General features: G+C 36.5%; 1 protein-coding gene across 1 annotated transcript in view; it reads left to right on the plus strand.

The window, feature by feature from the left end:
- The window catches only part of TMEM163 (transmembrane protein 163), a 91,274-nt gene that overhangs the window by 6,176 nt on the left and 71,332 nt on the right, over positions 1-13,766 (plus strand). The window lies entirely within an intron of this gene.

Here is a 13,766-nt window from a genome sequence, read left to right on the forward strand (position 1 = left end):
GTGTAAAAATCATTATGCAGTGGATTGCCTTTAACCAAATAGGTCAAATATGACAAGTCTTAATCCATCTGGGATTTGTAGTGGGAATGCTATAATAAAGAATAGTGAATTGTAAGGGAGAAATATATCATTTATCTATCTTACACTGACAGATACCCTAACACAATGCTGATCTGTAGGAGTATTGCCAGATTCTTTATAAGCCACTGTTTTTCTTTAAATTTCAAGACATTTGTCTGGTTTACCTTTACACAAAAAATTTGAAAAAAACCCACTAAACTGCTTTTATATGGAAAAAATGAAATATATTTATTTGATTTCAAAACAGGGAAAAAAGCTACATTGTGTAAATGAAGATATATTTTAGTAAAATACCAGCTCCCTATCCTGGTCAGTTAACACTGCCTTACTGTAAGAACAAAAAGAAATGTGGAATCTGGAACAAAATCTTTGCAACGGCACATTCTCTGTTCAAAAAAGGAAAAAACCAACATAAACAACTGAATTTACATGTTTATATATAAAAATAGAAAAGCTTTGTTTAGAAGACAGGACATCTAAGATGTCTGAGAACATCAATCTTCAGCTTGATAAAGACAAACTTGCATTGTTTTTCTTTTTGAAGCTACAGCAGCATGTGTTTTATTATTCTAATCTGCAGTGTATGACCTGCTGCTGGAAGTTGGTGTCAGCTCCCAGGAGAGATTATAAGAATCTGACCAAATGGTCTCTGAAAACTCAACATATTACCTGGAGAGATATATATAGAAACACGGGTACAATAATTTGATTCAAAAAGAGAAGGAACACTTAAAAGCAGAATTTAACACTGTAAGAAATTTGAATGTTACCAAGAAAGCCAGACATCAGAGTTTCCATTTTGTTCTGCTTCACGAAAATACAATGGTCTGTGTTTGTTAGTAAAGCAAAATAGAAGTAAATATTATGTTAAAAATAACATTGTTACCTATTAACAATATAATTTTAGGAAATATTGAGAAATGGCATAATTTTATTTTACGTTTTAAATTGTCAGAGTTGCAAGACCTAAGTACAATCTGGATAACTAAAACACTTCTTTCTTTAGAAACATTTTGTAAGATCAGTTAAGCTATCGGAAAGCTTTTATTCTCTCTTTTCCTTATTTGTGGTACTCTGGTATTGTTTAGAAACCCTGTAACAAACCAGCACAGAAGTTAGTCCCTGCCTGGGTATACTGTGTCTGCATACTCAGCTGGAATGGATAGACATTGAACTACTGAATCAGCAGTTAGTAATTATGTGTTTTTGGAATGTAGCTTTCCTTGTGGTTTGAAGAGACTTAAGTTTATGATGAATACAAGTGGAATCGGCACACAGATATGTATTAAATCTGTATGGAATCTCTTAATAGACAGTTGGCAGTTAATTTGTACACCACAGAAGTACTGCCAGGGCTTTTGATATGCTTAGTATTAAAACTTTTTCATCTTTCAGGAAAATTCAGTGATTTCTCTAGAATCGCTTTGCTCCCCCATGCAATTTCAGCAGTTCTGCTCAGTTTATCACCTCATGTTGGGTGCTCTCTTCCTTTGTTCTGTCCTTGCAGCAGGTTCTTCTGGCCAATCCATGAGGCAGGAGGCAAGCCCAGTGACCAGAGTTTGCTGCCTGTTTGATATAAATGACTAGTTGTTGCTTTGGGGTGTCTGACACTGCCAGTTCTTTGCAAACACCTGCTATTTATAGCATTCTGTTTCCATTTTACCTCTTGTCTGTTATGGTGAAGTGTTAGCAATACAGCCCTGATGTTCCATTTCAGTGAAAAAGGGCGACCTGCTGTGCTAATTGTTGGGCTACGCTGACTCTATTCTCACTACTATTTCTGATTCTTCTGTACATTCTTTCTGTAATTTTCTGTTTTATTTTCGTACAGGCTTCAAAATACTTGCCTGGAAGTGCTAGCTTATGGTGCTGCTTTTGCAGCAGCACATGATACAGTAAAGATAGAAGGCCAGGGTACTGACATTACTTAATAACTATAGTTGAAGAAATGGGGGACGTGACATGTAAGAAAAATACTGAGGGGACTGATACCCATGTGCATGGTCTGTATAGAGAGTGGGGAAGTGATTCAGGAGCTTCTGTTTCCAACCAAGTGTTTGTAACTAGACTAACCCTAACCCTTTTCCTTTTTTATGATTTGCCCCCTCCCTTAAGTGATGCAGCTTGATCACCACCCTTCCTTTCAAGACTAGTCTGGCTGTTTCCAAAGCCATATTTTTCTAGTGTTGGCATCAGTTGGAATGGTTTATCTTGCCTGATAGGAGATGTTTTCTTTTGTTGGGATTATGATGATTTCCCAGCTGAACTCTTGATGTTCTTTCACTGGGTAATATTGAACATATTGATAAATCTTGCATTCATCTGAATAGACAAAGCAGTTTCCTTATTAGGTGATGATCTGTGGTGCATGAGATTAATTGATCTGAACTCTGTTAGCCTGTTAAAAATTTTTTTTGTAGTATATTATGATATACCTATATATGTGTTATATATTAATTTGTTTGTAGTATATTATAAAGGTGTATACATTCAAATTATGATATACCTATATATGTGTTATATATTTGCTATGTAACAGATATATGGTATGCATGCTGTCTGGGTAGGGCTGTTTTGTGGCTTGAAATACCAAAAACCAGAAGGTGAAATGCTGACATACACATGAAAACATGTTTGGTCTCTTTAGGTTTGGAAAGCTAAACTGGGCTAGGTTGCATGTGGAGTGGAATGGTGGCTTGAAGGAAAATGAAATTATCATCTTTCATTCACTGCTATTTGAGATGTAGGACTTACACAGACCATACATGTAACTTTTCCTTGTATCTGAAGGAAAAAATCTCTTACTATCAAGTACTTACTGTACTTAACTTTACCACAGAAAAGCTGTGTTCATAAAAGACCATTTGGAAGCTTCGGCTGCTGTCTCTAAGTACAGCTCCTGCACACTGTGGTAATGGTTTTGGTGTCATTGGTTTTGAATGTTGAAGGTGTTGCTCTCCAGCATATAGCAGCACAGGGCTGCATTAAAATCGTTATAGGCCTAAATTTTTAAGATCCTTGAGGCCAGTGGTATTGTGTTTAGCAGCTGAAACTTAAGCTCGCTTAGACTCAGTTATGGGTATTCTGACATTTGTGTTTTGTGCAATACTTTTATGGTCAGGTACTGAGGAATGCCTGATAAATAAGTTAATTTCACTTTTCAATGCTGCCTGAAACATGCATGCATGTAGAATTCCCATCAAATTTAAATTTATGGATTTAAGTGGATTTAAATTTTTATAAATGTATAGTCATAAACTGAGACTGGGCATGATGAAGTTAGTAAAATTAATGTTAATTTATTCCGTAGCACCCTAAGTAAGTAGTGTAATAATAAATTTAATATAATTATTTGTTCCTGTTTTACAATAATATAAGAGTGAAAACACAATATGAACAACTTTTTTCAACATATATATGTGTAGTATAGCTTCAGAATAATAACAGAGAAGGAGGGATTACTGCAGTGTTGGTGTTTTGAAACCCATTGTTCATAGTTTCTTGACATTTATGTTACTAAAACATAATTTTGAAAAATATACAACTATAGCTTTTGCTGTTACAGTTTAATTTCTGCTCAAGCAGCTGATATCTGATAAAATTGTCAAAGCAGAAAACAGTAATTCTATCCAGTATTTCTTGACCAGTGTGTAGACTCATGATTCACACAACGCAGTCTGTTCATTCATCTTCCTGGTTTGATAGGCTAAAATTGTTTCACAGTGAATGGAGTAGTCATATCCATATAGCAGAACAATGTATAGACTAAATTCTGCACTAAAAGCTCTCTTTGTAGCCAGAGATTGACTAAAGATTTAGAATGTGTGCCTTTGTAAATGTAAGCTTTGTAAAGGGCTTTCCTGAGGCAGCGGTCGAGATGGAACTTGCTGCCTGTCCCAGTGTGGTCAGAGCACTCCTCAATGGGCCCTGCACACTGCATCACGGGCAGAGTTAATGCTGGTCTGTTTGCATAATGCTGGGGAGATAGCAAGCAGGTTGTGCAGTCTGTCCTCATGGTTGCTATAGGGATGTCTCCTTGTAGGTCACCACAGACATGCTTGAAGATTTTGCTTTATAGAAATAACTGAAAACTTGAGTGCAACTAAATAGGTCCATGATTTGAGGTCCTGTCCTGGTAAGTGTTCAGCTTGATGTAGTAAATTTAGACAAGGTGAATTCTATTAATCTGTACAGTTTTTCAGATGGAAACTTGGTAGATACAGTTCTGTAAGTGGAAGTAGTTTATAGGATCATCTATTGGCATGTGGATAAGATATGACAAGTAAATGCAAAGAAACTGACATTCTGGTTTTGGATACAAAATAATTTGTGTTTCAGAATGAATTACTGAAAAATAATTTGTTAAAGTGACCTTCCACATACTGGGATTAGAGATGCACTCTGTTTGAAATCATGGTCCAAACGCTTAGAAATTTCAAGTTAGATGTTGCTCTCAGATTAAAATTTCATCCCAGTTAAGACTCTAACAGATAGATTCAAATGCCAATAAACCTTAGAAAGTATGGATTTATGTAGCCTTTCTTCATTGGAAGGACTAAATTGAGCCATAAAATCTCATTTTGGTTAGCTGTGGGACATGAGTGCTGATTCTCCTTCCCTATTATGTTACTCCAGTGCGTTGCAAATGGAGTTACATGGTGTAAACATTGAGCTATTGGAGGTGGTATCCTCTGGATGCTCAGATGGGGATGTATTGATATAACCTGTCAATCCTCATTTCAGCCATACTATATAGACAACTGAGTTGGGGAATGACTGTATTAATTTATTGAGAAATGTAATTTTTCCCAGTGACTCATTCTTGTTCTTGCTTGAAAAAGTAAATTAATGTGGGCTGTTCCTTATGGTTGCACAGTACTTACTAGGCCTTGGGCCAGTTGTGAATAATACTATTACTACTGCTACTAAAGAGTGTAGGTGAAGGTACATAGTTCTACAGTTTGGATTTCCAGTACAACATTCTTTAAAGGTCACTGAATTTCAGACAAGTGACAGGCATTCAGAACTCAGGTCTGTTTTAGAGTCTCTCAGCTAGGTACCTAAACTGAGTTCTCCAGGATCATTGACCATGTGAAAAGTCTTTGTGTTTTCTCTTCCAGGAGCTATACAGAATTGCATTTCTCCCTCCTAAAGAATTGAGAGGTTGTTGTGTTTTGTTGTGTTGGTTTTTTTTCCTTCTTTTTTTTTTTTTACTCCCCAGTAGAGAACATGACAACATTGTGTTTATTCAGAAAAGTACATTTTAAGTCACAGTACCATGCAGACACTTAAAACCAAGTAAAGGCTAAATACAGAATGGAACTGCTGTGTGATAACCTACAGGTCCCTCCTTTTGCATATTTTTCAGGGCATTTAATTACATCAGTTAAAAAAGATGCTTCAGGGCTGCAGTGCCATTGAAGTGTTAATGAAATATGGAACTTGAATTCCCAAGGTAGAGTTTTGATACTGGTGGCACTTGGACAGCCTTCTTGTCCTCGTTATAACTGCTACACCACAGGCAAAACCAGAGTTTGATCCTAACTATGTTATATGTAAGAGCTAAAGGACAAAAAAATCAATTGCCTGTGCAGCACCGACGAAAGGTGGCCTTTTGTATAGGTCAGTCTGTATTTAGTAACAGCAAAATGCAATTTTTCACTCAATGGAAACGAAATGAGAGGCCAGGAACGGCCTGTCTTTTTTTAGGCATACAAAACTCTTATGTGACTTTCCTGGGAGGAAAAAATAGCATATGGATGTCAAATTGAAGACTGATAGCTGTTGAACAGAAGTGTAGGTCTAAAATCCGCAGTGCTTCACACGTCATGAAATCTTCTCCTTAGTTGGCAGGCAAAATGATGATAGAAGTCTGTGGAATCTAGAACAGGCTATGTAATGATCTCTGTCTATATATTTGAACAGCAAACACTTTAAAAAATCTTTGCTGTGGTGGAAGTTTATTAAAACAATCGAGTTTGTGTTGAAGTGTTAACCTTTTGAACTGTTTTATTTTTGCATTAGAAAATTGCAGTGTATTATTCCTTGTACTAAGTACTGCTTCTTTTCTCATGAGGGAATATCATCCCAAAGAATTTTTAAGTTAAAACAAGGCACTGATATTGAGGAGAAACTAGCACTATAACATAATTTCATGAAGAATGAGGAACATGCAAGTATGTTAAGTCTAGGCTATTAAGTATAAAAAGTAACTAACCCCATTTGTTTCCTTTGCTATTTTCTTTTTCAGTTTTGAGATGTGGGGGGAGGCTGTTTATGTGTGCAAATATATGAAATAAGTCAGTGCAGTATCTAGACCAGTAAGAACAATAAAACCATTTAAATGAATTAACATCTTTATAGTATTAGATAATTTGTACAATATTAGAAGAATATAATGTACATAATCCAAGATATATTTATTTTATATCAGGAAGTTTTAAGCATTTGAAATTTGGTCTTCTGTTTTGCCATGAGATCTCTGCTACGATTGCATTACAGGCAGCTTTGCATTCGATGATTCAGAGGATCCAAATATGAGAACACATTTATGTAGCAAGGTGCAAAATACAAATAAGTAAACAAGATAACTAGGCAGTGTTAAGTAATTGGGCTGGTGTCATGGATCTGACTCCTGTCTCTGAGAGAATTATACTGTGCTGTCACAGACTGACCTAAGCAGAGGCTGAATTCTGTATGCAGGAAATGAAGAACTGAACACTCAGTTGGGAGGTTTCTAGTTTTGCCACTTGGCCATAACTGAGTGGTGTGGTCATGACATGCCTTACAGCCATCTCTCTAGCCTGTGGTGGGTGAAAAATGTATCTTGGCTACAAGTAGATGAAAATAGTTTAAAAATTAAGGAATATTAGGTTTATTGCATATGATTGGTATTAATTGTTGTTCATTAAAAACTGTTGTACTTTTTCAATGTAAAATTGAGTTTAAATGATCCTCTAGTATGAGCCTGAATTGCTGCTCTTGCTTTATTTGGTATATCACACAGAATGTTTCATTATGAATGCCTGATACACCAGTAGAACTTGATTTTCAATATAATAACGAATTTTTCTCTGCTCTTCCAATTTAAGAAAGTACTGCTTTGCTTATTAGCAAAGATGCACTTGTAATGCTGGAGTAGAAAATCAAGAGTAATGAAAGAAAACAGATGTTTAATATTCATTGTATAGTATCACTTTTTTGTTTGAAACTTGTGAGGTTGTAAAGTGTACTACTGAATTAAAAGAAACTTCTTGCTCAGCAGTGGAAGTGATGAAAATCAGAACACAGGCTCGTTTTCCTTACGTTTTCTTTACTTCTGCCAGAAATTTAAAAATATTCATGTGTTTTAAGTGAGTTGACACAAAATGTAAACAACAAAATGTAAACTTTCACCTGATTTAATTAGTTTTGTAACATTTATAACTGTTTTCCTTTACTGGAGAGGTTGATAATGCTTGGTGTTAACTTCTTGGCACTTGCTCTCTGTGATTTTTCAGTAATGGTGTTTGAAATCCTTTCCCTGGAGTTTGAAGCTTGTTAGTATTTAATACTTTTTCAGTACAGAATTCTATTTGCAGATGACTCATCTTTGTTTTGTATGGCTGCACTGTAGGACGAACTTAATAGCAAAGAAATAATCACATAAATAATATCTGCTTCTTTCCAATGCAGTGTATCTCCCAGCAGATCTACAACATGTTGCAGCAGAAGCTGCAGTTGGTTGGCTGACAGACATGCTTCCCTGTTGCCAGCTCTGGTGAAGCAGTGGTAGTGCTAGATGAGAAGTGGGAGCATCTGGGAGTCTGTGGGTATGTATAGGGTGGTAGCAGAGAAGATCTGTTACTATAGAGGATGATGTTTGAATAAGTGGCACTGCCTCTTCTGAGGCTAATGACTCAGTATTAACTGAGTTTCTGAAAATAGCACCAGCAAGAGCATCAAACCCATGTCCTAGATAGTCCTGTTTGTTCCATGCTATAGAACTTTTTGAGAGAAAGCAAGTTAGTAATGAACTTGTGAAAAGTTCTGTTTGATAAATTAATCTGTTGTTTCATTTGGAACTTATAGGTGATAAACTGTGATGTAACTGTGATACTATGATACTATTAAACAGTTGTGCTTGTCTACTGTAGTGGTATGTATTTCTTGTGCATGCTAAAACAATGTGTCTCAGTGGTTTGATCAATCTGTTATTGTACCTTACTGAAAATATCACACAATAGTCTGAAATAAAAACAAGGTAAAAATACTGTGAGGTTGAGTTGTTTGTTTTTTTTGTTGTTGTTGAAGGAATGGTACTTGGATGTTAAGAACAGTTGTTCTGATCTCTATTTTGTTGTATACATAGATTTTGATATCCTGTCAAGCAACCGTAGTGTCAGTTGGTCATGTTTTTCAGGTTTAAAGACTGGAAAACTTTGATGCTTTGTGTTAAATGAGTAGTAAAACTTGGTCAAATTAGTTTGTTCAAGTAAAGATTATCCTAAGACTTTGGTAGAGACTGAAACCAAAAGTCTGGGGATTGGGGAAGGCAAGATAACTTTTAATAAGCACTAAGCTTCACTTGCAAACCAGCCTTCTTCAGAAAAACCATAAAGAGCTCTTAAGTAGCTTCTGACTTTCATTTGTGACCCATTACTGTTCCTTTTTCTTAGGATTTACAGAAAAGGGACAGATAGGCTTAACTTCAGAGTTGGAAGAAGCAGATTAGTCAGTGCTTAGTCAAAGAAGAGTGACCAGAAATAGCCAGCTGATATTTCTGCTAGACAGCAAAACTGCAGAGGAAGAGGTTTAGTCTGACAAATACTGTAAAAATAGTTAGACAAGAGGCATCTACCTTTCAGGAACTACTGCAGAATAAGTGGAGTTTGGTACTTGCGCTGTGAACTCTGCATTTCTGGAGAGATTTCTGGGCCATTTTCATGCTTGGTGTGATGCTGAGAACATGAGTAAGTTCTACTGCAGAACAGGATTCTCAGCTGAATCCTAAAGGAAGGTTTCTTACCATCAGATATGAAGACTATCTTCTGCTATTAAAGATTATGCATCAAGGAACTGTTAAGTATAATGTATCTTTTCAATATATCAAGAAAATACACCTCTAGGTGCATTGTTCTCAGGGCACATTTTTCAATAAAAAATTTAAATGGCTAAAGAATGACAGTATTTCCTCAGGCTCTGAAAAGAAAACTCTCAAATTTTAGAGGAAAGATTTATTATAATTTGGTGGGAAATTTAATAGAATGGAACTGTAGCCTGCAGAGTCAACTAAGTGTAGCTGGGGAAAATTAAAGTAGCTCCATGCATTCCCCATTCTGTTAGGCCTGATAGACAACTGAGAGGTTAAGGTATACTTGAAGTGCTGAAGTCCAGAGTAGAAAAGTTCCTTAGAAACAGTATTTTGTGGAAACACAATACGTTACTTTGCTTTATCAAAAGAATGATTTGTGGTCCTTCCATAATAAGAACGCTCTTTCAAAGCAATAAATGGCTTCAGATGTTTAATAACAGATCTGTAGTGGGGTGGAACATTTCAATTCACATTTTGTTTGAATTGAATTAATTATAGAAAGACGTGAGCCACGTAACTAGCATCAGACCTGGTTGGTGTTGTAGAACCTAGTGACAAAGCTGCTAGTGACTGCTGTGGTGGCATGTCACTTCCTAACTACATGGCTAAGGAGTTACAAGAAAGCTGCTAAACAAAAGAAAAAATAAGGCAGCCCATACTAGCATTGTTTCACGTTGATCAATTTGTATGTGTGGAAGTGCATGCTGCTGGGGATACAGAAAGGCAGGTGAAAGGCATCAGTCTTAGCTTGTTGTTTTGTAGGAGGATGAATGAGGTATGTATGCCTGGAGGACTGTTGTCTACCTCCTGACTTGAGAGAAGTATTACTGTTCTCTGCTGCAGCTAACATAGTGTCTTAACTATGTGGAACTAATGGTACCCAAAAGAGCCAATTTATTTGCTCATCTTTGTGGCACATGAGAAGCTAATAGTAAACTGTGCCTCCTTTTTATTTAGCGTGACTTGATATTTCTGTGTGTAATTAGTTGCAACAAGAAAAGGAGAGGTTGTTTAACAATTCTCTAGCCATGAAAAAATAGGTCAACAAAGTAATTTGTACAGATTGTTAGTTAAGGAGGTAAAATTCACAGCTGTGTGCCTTGACCATGTGAGTTCTGATTGTGGGAAACCTGCAGTTACTACTTGTGCATGTTTAAAAATCCTCCAACTGTCTGATACTGAGATGTGGGCAGCAAAATGATCCAGTTTTGTTATTTTGAATCCTTGTGATTCAAGCAAACCCTACTCAAATAGAGATTTCCTGCTACTCTCCCACTAAGAGATCCTCATGGGGTTCTCTTGTGTACATGTCCCTGCTGAGAAGCATCTGGTGGATGAAAGCAAGACTTGGATTTAACAGCTAATGTCGCAGGTAATAGCTTATGGAATCATTAGGCTTGAAATATCCTTAATACACTTAAAGTAATTTATAAGGCCAGGTCTTCAGTTGGAGTACATAGATTTGTTGACTTCCATGGCTTTATTTCAATTTGAAACAGATAAGCATCTGGCCCTAAAGCTTGTCACAGGTGATAGGTTGAACTTAAACTAGGTAAAGTGTTTTCAGACTTGTATCTCTTTTAGCTTTTTTTTTTAATAGTAACTCTTTATTCTCATTTTTGTGAGATAATATTTGCTTAAGGCAGCCTCTTTAAACTCTCACAAACATTCTTAAATGCTGAGGGGAAAAAGGTGAATTAATGCTAACTCAGATCCTGCTAGGTTCATGGAGATCGGGCCAAGAATTTGCTCCAGGGACTATTCTAATCCTGGACATAGCCCAAGCTTTCTTTGCAGCCTTGGGAAAATGATTTTACTGCTATAAGCTTGTTCTCCATCTGCACACATCAGCTTTTGATACATGAAAAAGTAACTGAATTTTCTGCCAAAGCAATGTAGTGTTTTGCTATGTAGTAGTTGACACATTTATGTGTATCCTAAGTCTTCCATAGTGACAACATGCTTTGAATTTTGCATGTACAGTAGTAGTTGGATTTTGCAGGCTGCTATCATAGTCCTAGACCTCCTGATCTGTGGGATAATTTCCATCATTTGTTGTGGTTTACCTTATGAAAACTTTCAATGTTACAGAATTTTTAATACTGTAATGCTTGTGATTTATGTATTTAGATGTATTTGACATCTTGTTGCATGGGCAGTAGTAATTTTACAGCTGAGTGAAGTGTTTTGAGTTGGTGTTTTTTGAGGAACCTGGTGTTACTCTTGTTTGTATTTTGGTGCTGCAGTTAGGCCACTTGCTGCTGAACTGGAACAGAGTAAAGACTGTTTCTTTGTGTAACCTTTTTAATTGGTCAGATAGATGTCGGAAAGAACTTTTTATAAATTAAAACTGCTTTCAAATGAGGACTACTGAGAAATAATAGGATACAGGAGAATTTTAGGAGATAACCTGCCTTGAATTCTAAGTGCATGAAGTTTTTGAGATCAAAGGAGAGATTCTTATGGAGGATGGCAGTTTTAAAATTTTTATGAAGTTTTTTTGAGCAGGAAGTAAGGTGGTTATAACTACTGCCAGTTATCAGGAACATATTAACAAGGCCTTGGTTTTCAAGAAGACCTATTTTTTAAGCTCTACTTCTGACCCAATGTTCAGTGCAACTTTTCATGTCAGCACAAGTCTGGTGTTATTTTTTGTAGGGCTATTCTAGTTTTCTAGCATGTAGTTTTATTTGGGGAAAAAAGCTTGAAGTTTTGAAGATAGAAGGTTTTTGTAGCAAAGCTCAGCACTCCACAGTTCAAAAGTAAGGTTTTAAAGCTGCCTAAAAGGGCAGTTGGATCCCGTGAAGGCTAAGGAAGTCTACCAATGTGAATGTTGGTACTGTCAAACACGAAGATGTCCCTGATGCTTTGCTTAGATGGATACAAACTTTCAGGCACCTATTTTAGAATGGAGATGTAGATCTTGCCATATTGTCTTACAACCATAATGAACAACTTTCTGCGTATAAAATTTCACTTTATATCTCCTCCTGGTATGGTTAGAGTTCACTGTGAAACAAATGCTGTTCTAGAATGACTTTTAGGCACACTAGAGATTAGTGGAGTTCCTGATTTGTTGCTCTTGCTGTGTAGTGTATTCATTTTCTGCATAGACTTCTTGGTGCAATGCAGTTTGAGCAGAAAAAAACCTTGCTAAATTTTGCTCTTATAAAAAGCAAGCCAAAATACTAGGTTGTATTCTGTAGTACAAGGAAAAAAGTTTGCTAAATATGGTGTTGATTTAAAACAAGAATTAAGTTTGTTTAAAAATTAAAAGTGCTTATTAATTATGACATCCATTTTTCATGATCAAATGCACATGATTTATTGAGTGTACAAGATATATTTTTCTGTGGTGATGAGGCTGTAATATGTGTCATTTCAGTGCATGGCGTAGAGAGGAACTTCAGGTAGATGATTTGAGGAATAGCTACAGAAGAATTGTTGTCTTGCCTAATCTTTGCAGCCTCACATGGCTTAGTCAGCATTTGAGCATGTGGATGGGAATTGGGGAAGACATGCAGAGGTGTTCTTAGGGATAGAAGATTTTGTGCTAACAGTAAATCTGCTGGGTTTACAGGTCAGCCCTGAGAAGGTTTTGGTGTCTTGTTTGTCACAAGTCATGCTTATCAATTGTTTAAAACAGACTTCCTTTATAGAGCGGCTTTCAGTCCCAGTGTCTTCACTGCTCTCATGTACAGTGGCAATGCTCATTGTGCCTGGAATGAGGAAAAGCCAAAGGCTTGTTGTATTATGATATGGGCAGATTACTTGAGTGCTTTTAAAGATGGGTGTTCTTTGATTTTTGCTTTTCAATGTGTTATTCCTAGTGTTCGTGTGATGCTATATAGAAGTGAGCACAATCAGCCTTTCTTGTAATGACAGCCTTAAAAATGAGGGTGGACCTGAGGACTTCCACGACTTTAATGTAATTCAAGAAAGCAGGCAAGCTTTGAGTTGGAAAGGAGGGATAGAATCCAGTACTGTCATAGCTAAGCATATGGAAATAGACTCTTTAAGTGAAGCATCAAGGATAAAACCTACCAAACTTGGTAGCACACCACTTGATAAACAAGGAGGTGATACTCAGTCATCCTGTGCTACAATAATATAGGACATGTGGCAAAACAACTTGCACAGTTGGGTTGCAAAGAAGCTGTAGGACTAATAAATTGATTTGGAAATATACTGTGAATATATAAACATAAGCATGCAGATACTATAATTTAAAGCAAGAGCACCAATATGTGGTGTCTTGCTAACTGCTAGGTAGTAAGGAATTGCATTGTGTTGCTACTGTGTTCCTAAAAATGCGTTCTTGGTTTCAGATGAAGTAAGCTCTCAAGAGAGTTAGGGCAGCTAAGGGACATGGGTTATAAAACGGGGCTTGCACTCTAGTGTACTACAGTCAATTCAATTCCCTTGCAGCCTGGCACAGTGAGCAAGGTTGTTTATGACAGAATATGATGCAAAGCTGATTTAATTCAGAAGGAAAGCGTCCCAGAATGTCAGTTTTTAAAACACTTGGAAATCTTTGGAGAAAAGGCACTTGTGAAGGAGAAGAATTGTTTGCTGATGCTTGTGGGTTTCAGCTGTCTTTTTTTTTTTTTTT

The sequence above is a fragment of the Chaetura pelagica genome, unplaced genomic scaffold, assembly GCF_000747805.2.
Source record: "Chaetura pelagica isolate M959 unplaced genomic scaffold, ChaPel_1.0 scaffold386, whole genome shotgun sequence".
Taxonomy (NCBI): Eukaryota; Metazoa; Chordata; class Aves; order Apodiformes; family Apodidae; genus Chaetura; species Chaetura pelagica.